This window comes from Neomonachus schauinslandi, chromosome 2 (assembly GCF_002201575.2).
Source record: "Neomonachus schauinslandi chromosome 2, ASM220157v2, whole genome shotgun sequence".
In the NCBI taxonomy this organism is placed as follows: Eukaryota; Metazoa; Chordata; class Mammalia; order Carnivora; family Phocidae; genus Neomonachus; species Neomonachus schauinslandi.
Genome location: NC_058404.1, coordinates 33,984,547 through 33,993,557, shown reverse-complemented (window position 1 = coordinate 33,993,557; position 9,011 = coordinate 33,984,547).

The following is a 9,011-nucleotide window of genomic DNA, read 5'->3' as shown; positions in this document are numbered from 1 at the left end:
AGTAGTTGCCTATACAACATGTATAGCTTCATGGCTACATGATGGAGGAAGGGTAGCTGCTTTCTATATATAGAAGTGTACATTCATGCCTAAACAGAGCAATTGTTCTCACCTTCATGCATCTGTTGATCTTTTCTGGGCTAGAGGTGGTCTTGTGCCCCTAGGAAGATTCATTCTGGCTATTTGGAAGGCAATAAGCAGAACAACATGCCTACTGCCAAGCCTCTGGTGAACCTGCCCTTCTATTAGCTGGATGACCAGGTGGAAGGGCTGGCAGGGGTCTCAATTATTAGGACATTTCCCCTGAAGTATCGGACATAACCCACTGACACGAACAATCCTTCACATTTGTCAAAGGATGGAAACTTGATGGCATATGCAGAGCTGTACAGAGCACCTGAGGTAGGGACCTATGCAGGGGACATTTCAACCTCCAATAGTTTATCTATTGGCAACCCCCAGAGGGAGGCACGGGGAGCCCTATTTATAGTGAAGCCTCTGTTCATAGGGCCTCTGTTTCTCTGTGATGCTCTAAGGTGACTGTGATATTATTCATTAGTTGGTATTATGTCACGGTCCCTGCTTTCAGACCCCATTTCTGCCGGCTTCCTATATGACCTACTTTTCTGCAAGACCATTAACTTGAGTGTCTCACAATTCCTATCCAGTTGGATGTGACAACACCGGCTTGTAACTAAGGGATGTATTTTAAAAAGATGGAAATTTAGAGAAAAAAAACCCTTTTGATATTATATAAATTAATCCTACACTTTCTCTCCCATCTACCTTTATGAGGCCACCCTTCAAAATAAGGGGTTTTTTCTCCTTCCAAATTTGATGGAAAGAAAACTCAACATCCATAGAGAAGAGATTCTGCAGTACAGAAGTAAGAAAAAAAAATACTGTGATGATCTATAAGCAAGAACTTCTAAAAACTGAAGAGGAAGAAAAGTAATTTCAATGATCCAACTCCCGCATTAGGCTCAGGATTCTTTTGGGTGGCACTTGACCTGCATTCCACAATTCAATCTAATTCAGTCTAGAGATTATTTATCCTGCAAGGAGCCTTAACAGCCAAAGCTGTCTTGGTTCCATTATTCCAGGGGTGAGATGGTCCAAATTTTCTCTCTTCTGATAAAAGGGGAGGATTCAAACTCCCTCTCCTTTTCCTCCCTCCAGCTCACTGAAGACAGGCTACCTCAGAAGCATTTTATGTTTTAAAAATCATAAACTACAAAACTTCGCACCTCAAGCAATTGAGGCACTGGCTAAATTCTCCTTTATCTTCTTTATCTACTTCTTTATCTACTCCTTACGTTCTTGAAAGAGTATTCAATTAGGAAGTGAGGAGCCTGGCTCTGCCACCAACTCACAATCATGAAGGTATTAAATACTGTTTTTAAGGATCTTCTCACCACAAAAAGTCCATCAATTCCCCTCTCTGACTAGAGCAAGCCAACCCCATTTTTCACTCAGCCCCACTTCCACCTCTTTCAATAAGTTGCCCAGGGTGTGTGCCCCCATAAGTCCCCTTTGTTTTGTTTGTCCTTCCTTTTTGACATGTCCCTGTAGTACTTATGAAGGTATAGGTGCATCTGTCCTATTGGATGATCAGCCCACTGGCCACTGGCAGCTGACAGCTCTGCTGAACATGTCTTTGACTGAAGGACTTCATGACTGATCCTGTGGAGACATGGTGTCGGAGGCTCTGGGGCTAGTGTTACCGATACTCTTCACTGTCAATCTTCATCCGTTCTATCCTCCGAACAACAGCAATATCTTCCTCCATCTCAAGATCACCATGTTTGCTCTCACTAATAAAAATGGACTGGAAAAGGGCTTTGGAAGCTCTCTGAGACTCTAGGATAACAAGTGTCTCAGTACTGCCCATTGAGGGCCACAATTGTTTTCGAGAGGGGAGAGAAGTACCCTTGCAAAAAAGCCTAGGCATAGGGATGAGATAAGAATGTGTGATGACTCCAAGATGGATATAAAACTAGTTAGGATTTATGTCTTCTCTGGGCTCCCGCTTATCTTTTATGGATGAAGGTAAAAATGAGAGGGCTCCAGCTACAGGGAGTTCCTGGTCAACAGCCTGGAGAGGACTTGCCTTCTGGAACTGCTGCTTTCCTGTGTGTATGAATGGCCACCGAGGGCCTGGTGGACCTCAACTCCAGCAACCTTTAGAGGAACCTGAAACTAGCTGCTCTCAGGGTTCGGTGGTTGTCACTGGGAGTAGTGGACAAACTGATTTCCATGCTGTGACTCAAAAATTAGTGTATATTCTTCTAGAGAAAAACTTTATAGTATTTTGCTAAGTTATGATTCCTTTTTTGCAAAGTAAAGTAGTTTGGCTGAGAAGTCCTATAGAACAGAGGTTGGCAAACTTTTTCTGGAAAGGCCTAGACTGTAAATAACTTAGGCTTATGGGCCACACAGTCTCTGTCACAACTACTCAACTCTGCCATTGTAGCACAAAAGCAACCACAGATTATACGTAGACAAATGAGTGTGACTATATTCCAGAAAATCACTTTATTCATGGACACTAGCAGTTGAACTTCATAACATTTCTATATGTCATAACATACTATTTTTTTGGATATTTTTAAACCATTTTAAAATATAAAACCATTCCTTGCTCATTGCCTGTACAAAAATTAGGCTGCAGACCAGGTTTTGCCCATGGGCCATAGTTTGCCTGGCCCTGCTATAGAAGAAAACCATTTACTGTGGAACTCTGTTTCTCCAAGCACTGGGTGCTTACACTAGCCCTCGTCCTGACAGCCAAATTAGGGTGTCTCTTCAAATCTGTGAAACTAAATAAATGAGGGCAGGCCCCTCTTACCATCTAGAATGCAGTGTGTGTACACTGGTGTTATTTCACGTATCAGATTCCTGCACAGAAAACACTGTCATGCCATTAATAATCTTCTGAGGAACACCTTGAAACTTGACTCTCTGAGGGCACGTTGCAAATGGGCTCTAATGGCTTTTATTTCTCATTCTTGTCACCTCAGATCTAATCAGCTGTTTTGTCATTTTTAATTCCCATTTGGCAGGATTCTCCCAACTTCCCTGGCCTTTTAGATAGAGGCTCAGAGGAGAACTGGGCCCAGGAGCTCTTGGGACTGGGGGATACATAGGGAGATGGGGGTCTGGATAGATGGTGACCTTCAACCTTGGCTGAATCAGGAGGACCGGGAAGGAATCTAAATCCCGGAATGACCCCCAATCCTGCCCTTCCCCTCTCTTCTCAGGTTTACTCATATCCTGAAATTGCTTTCTCTGGGGGGAAAAGATCTCTCACTCCTCAATTAGGAATGAGGCTCAGAACTTGCATCATTCTGCATTGGCTCAGGAGAAGATGAAGCCCTGAATTGGAGGCCTCTCAAGTGTGTGGCTTTTTCTTACATGGAGCAATTGAGCTGTGGTCCAGTTCCCCCAAATAGGAACATCCACATCAATCTGGCCTTGAATAAAAGAGCCATCTTTGACTAGGACTCTACCTTCCTTGGAAGGCAGCAAGGCTATTTGAATAATGAAAAGGAATCCATTCGATAAAAATAAAATTACAATTAATTATATGACAATTATAAATAAATAAATAAAACAAATAAGAGCAAGGTAGTTTCTAGTGCTTGCATGATGCTAAGCCTCTTACCTATATTAGCTCATTTACCGTACTCAAGAATATTACTGTTTTCATTTTGTAGGTCAGAAAAAGCAGCTCAGAAGGCAAGTAGTTTCTCATGATCCACAGTTGGTAAGTAGCAGAGCAGTTTAAAAATGCAAATATATCTTGCTTCAGAGTCTGTGATTATAACCACCCAGATTTAGCTGTGCATTTTTGCCAAACCAAGTCACTTCTCTGAGCCTGTCCTCTTAGCTCCGAAATGAAGCTTAAGACTAAAAAATCTCTAACCTCACTTCCAAAGCAAAATTCTGATTCCATTATTTTCAACCCTCCCCTTTCAAGAGGGGAAAACAAGGTAAACAAGTAAGTTCATATGGTAATATAGTTAAAAAAACCCAAAAAAAACAAGAACTAAATGTCCAGGGTATATCAAGTCAGTGTGTATTCAGTGCAATCTCTTATACCTTCTTTATATAAACCTATGAGACAATTAGTACTCACCCTTTCCTAGCCTTGGTGAAGAGACAAAATGGGGGCCTGCTCCGATCTTTGCTTACAAGAAGCTTGTAAAACTATCTTGAAGGTAGATATAAATCAGAGCCAAGAGCTTTTCACTCAAAAATTCAAGATTCTGAATTATTAAAAAAGACATTATGCTTATTACACTGTATTGATTAACACAGAAAAATAGTTGAGACCAAGATTTTTCAGCAAGGATTGAAGCTCTAAGCACTTCGGAGTTGAGCAGAACCTTGTTTAATCCATCGTTTCAATGAGGAGTATTTCTGTTTAATATGGAAACCTAAGTAGGCAATTAACTAAGACCCCCATTTTTGGGGTGTTCTGATATTGAGTATCAGAGACATATGGAAGGGATCAGGGCTGGGATGATAACATCCAAATCTCTCTCCCGAATACTTGCTGAGCAAAAGATTGGAGCGATGTCTTTCTGACCAATTAAACACAGAAATCCAGGATCTATCCCAGCAGGGACATGGGGGATCCGAGGAACGTGAGATCCTTAAATCCAACCCAGTGATGCTAGCCAATCAACTCACAGGGAGGTAGGCATCACCTACCTCCCCACTGGGCACAAGCTGTGGCATTAAAAAATAGCCAAGAGTATCTCGCAGAAGGCAGATTTCCTTCCCTTACAGGCCCCAGCAGAGTGACCTGCTCCCAACTCCATTTATATGTCTCCTTTTGGTCTTTCAAATATTGATTTTTAAAATATTCTTCAGGAGAAAGCCACTTGGGGACCTTTATCCTGGGGTTCACAGATGACGCATGCCCAGATGCGTTTATTGCAGGGTGGAAATAATAGACTTTTTCCTCTCCTCCTTTCTCTCCACCTAAGTATCTCTTTATTCGTTACTTTAATTACCTAATCGTAAATTTCTTTAGGGGGTTACTTAGAAAGAAAATTAGCATCAAAGCTTGGCAGTAAATTCTGGGGCTTTTGGAGACAGTCCAAGCTGTTTCACCTGTGATTAATTAGATGGTTTTTTTTTCCCTTTAAGTGCCAGAAGGCTGTTGAGGTCTTTAAGCAGTTACATGACTGCTGGCAGTGCTGCAATTATGATGGATGCGTGCGTCTGGAGTCTGGGGCTGCAGCCCGGCATTTGTTGGTGTATATGTGAGAGACAGAGATAGAGACAGAGGCAGAGACAGAGACAGACTTGGAAAGCACAGGCTTGGAAAAACTCCAAGGGTTTAAAAAACACAATGAGGTGCTTCTTTAATATTCTTGCAAATGCAAGTCTACAAGCTCCTGGCCAGGATCTCTTGTCAACATACTTTGGCAATTTCAGAAATGTTGGTTTAGCAGCACTCTTCCTCACCATTAGCCACTGAAGTCCTCTGTGGGTCTTTGCGTAAGCTCTTTATGGCATGCTCTAAGGAATGCACATTTTCGACAATCCTTTTGCTACATAGAAAGCAGAGCAGTCACACCTGTTTTAACATTTCACCCTGGTGAAAATCAAGAGGGGGAGAATGCAGTCTCTGGGTAATTCACTGGGTATCAAATTATCCTCAAACACTGGCATAAAGTCAAAGCGACATCTTGGTGTATTTGGAAGAAGGTTAATACTTCCAGTCACAATGAATATGCTATCAAGGATGCAACAGAGACATTTGGTGACTGTTTTATTATAAGCCCCGGCTTATCATTTTTTCCTTTATTCCCTGTGTGAATGAGGGAGTGAAAGGATCCTTCAAACCATTTGACTCAGTCAAGGTAGCAGAACATTTAAAGTTTTTGCCAACTTTTGCTGAAGTGTCCATGTAAACCCAGAAACTCCTAAGCTCCTGGCCCTGAGATCATTGTCATCTCCCATATATTGCTCCATCTGCCCATAATGGCCATGACAATATTTAAACAGCAGATTAAGTATCTGGTACTAACCTGCCTTCCAAGAGCTGACAGAAATGTTAGTCACATGGGCTGGGTACAGAGACTTCTGCCTAGATCAGGGGTCTGCCAAGTCTCTTTGTAAAGAGCCATAGAGGAAATGCTGTAGGCTTGCGGGACAGAAGGTTTCTGTTGCAACCACTCAACCCTGTTGTGTGTGAAAGCAGCATAATCAAGAGGCAAATGAATGGACATGCTGCGTTCTAATAAAATGTGTTTGCTGACCCCTGGCCTACGACAGGGCTTCTCAGACTTTAATGGGCATACAGAACACCTGGGGATCTTGTTACAGTGCAGATTTTAGTTCAGCCAGTCAGGGGTGGGCCTGCGATCTGCCTCCCTAACATCCTCCCAAATGAGCATCCCAAATGATGCTGCTGGGCCTCGGACCTCACTCTGAGTGGCAACCCTACAGTGTCTCCTGGAAATACATCCAGGGTCTTTCCAATAACACTGAGCCTCAGAGAACAGGGACGGGCATTTAGTTCATTAGGAATGCTGCTGTAGGACTAGTATTAGGTTTATACCCTCCAAGCCTATAATCTTCAAAGATTCTTGCAGCATTCCACCCCTGGAAGAGCCCAGATTTCCCTCTCCTGAATGTTACCTTCCTTTTTTCACCTTTAAGATTGGTTGTTAAGGTCTCGCGTTCCTAAACGGACAGATGGCTCTGGCTGTGGCGCAGCTGCACACACAGCTCATCACCGTCATTTACGCCGTCTCTGCTGCCGAACTGCCAGCACCTTCCTGGCCTCGGCGTGGAGGGCTCTAATGGCCGAGCAAAGGGCCCTCTGGCCCCTGCCTAATTGGCTGCAATGCAAGAGCTAATGTAGGTTGAGAGACCAATTAACTGGGCTTGTTTCTACCAACACTGCATCTGAACATCAATTATGCTAAACACCATGCTATATTAAGACATTTCCCTGCCACTATCATTTGCTATGGGACACCTCAAAGCAGGGTGGAGAGGAGCTGCCTCTTACTGCCTGCCTAAAGGATTTCTCTCTCACAGTGCAGAGGGCTGGCGATTGGGAGCTCAGCTTTAGAACTAGAAAAACCACAACTCAGGGACATATCTGACATTAATTGGTTGCCTTCTCTGGGCCTCAGTCTCTAGACCGTGGGGGTTCAGGTCCAGGAAGCCAGAGAATAGGATGGGTGAGACATAATGATAGTCCTGCATGACCTGCTGATTCCATTAAGAAATGAAGACATTAAGCACTGGGATGCTCCAAGGATAGCTTCCCTAAACCTGGAGAAAAATTAGTAACTGGAAGCTCTGAGGAGGAAGAAGTTATATTTTCTTCTACAGGTTTAGTTAGTTTTGAATTCCATTCCTCCATCATTTCATTGTGAGCTTTTCCCTTGGAATGAGCTGCTTCATTTTTACATCAACACTTTGGTCTTGAGGCAGCCCAATTCATTTTCATTCATCCTGATTGTGCAGCTCCTATATACTGAAAATGCTGAGCAATCTAACCAAATCTATGACACAATGGAGTTTACAGTTTAGTTGGGAAGACTGGACTAATTCTGAAAACTATGAATTTACTCATTCATCCTTTGAACAAATATTTGTCAATCACCCATTATACGTCAGACACTCTGCTAGGCTAGAAGCATTGGTCCTACTCTATCTAGGGTTATTGCTACAAGGAAAGGCAGGTAATCAAATAAGCAACAGTAAATTTGTGTGAGATGTGCTGTTATGTCTGCCATAGATGCTACAAGGGCACAAACTACAAAAAAAGCCCTCAGAATATAATTATACCTCTGTATTAAAGCATTAAAATGTAATGTATGCTTAAAATTCTCCACTACCCACACCTGCTTACTTCAAACTTCTACCACTCTCCTTAAAATCTTTGGAACTTATAAGAGAAAGCAGAATATCAGGTGTAAGACCCCTCAATTTCCAGCCATTGGAAAGCTATGTTTGCATTTATTCTCAAACCCATCCTTCTGGTCCCATGGGAAGAGATGTTATTTCTCTTGTTAAGGTTATTCCCTCCACCTACACTCTTGACCAGCCCTCCTGTGTCGCCCAGGACCTTCCTGAAGCTGTGACTCCCTTTCTCCTTCCCAAATTGGCAACTTCACCTCAATTGGTTCCTTCTTCATAGAGTAAAATTATGATCAAGTCTGTTGTCTATCTTAAAAATAAAGTCCTCCATTGATCCTGCACCTCCTTGCCTTTTCTTATCTTCCAAGTCTAGAATTCTTGCTTCTTCACTTGTTTTCTGTTATTTCTACCTTCTGCTCCCTTCTTCCTCAAACACCTGCAGTCTGGCTTCCTCTGGCCCTGAACGCCCAGACACTGCTCTGGCAAAAGGCCCAAATAATCATCTCCAGCTAAATCTGATGCATTCTTCATTTGACTTCATCTTTCTTTATCTTGACCCCAAATTTTACATTAATGACTATCCAGTTCTCTTTTCCCACTTGGCCTGTCCTGGTTCTCCACTACTTCACTGACCAATCCTTCTGTCTCCTCTGCTGAGCTCTTATTTCTCTGTGTGTACCTTAAATATTTTGTTTCCCATGTATGTTTTATTTTTGGATCTCTTCTCTTCTCTTACCGTCCCTGAGTGATCCCTGATCACATGCTGTCACCTACGACCATCTGTTGACTGTCAAAACGCATTCTAGTCAACTCTGCTCCTCTGAGCTTTGGCCCCCTCCACCTGCCTCTCAGCCATCTCAGCTGGTTCTAAACATAAATCATCAACTTTCCACCAAAATCTGCTATTCCTTCTGTCTTGGTGAATGGTGAGATCATGTGGAACTTGGATGTTGTCATCTACTCTTCTTTTTCTCACCCCGGCACCCAATTCATTGATTGATAAGTCCTGTCAACTCCATTTCTCTACCATTTATATTTGTTATATCTGTTCTCTTCTCCATTTTCACTGCTTTTCCCCTAGTTCAGTCCTCATCATCCTTTATATGGACAAAAGGCAG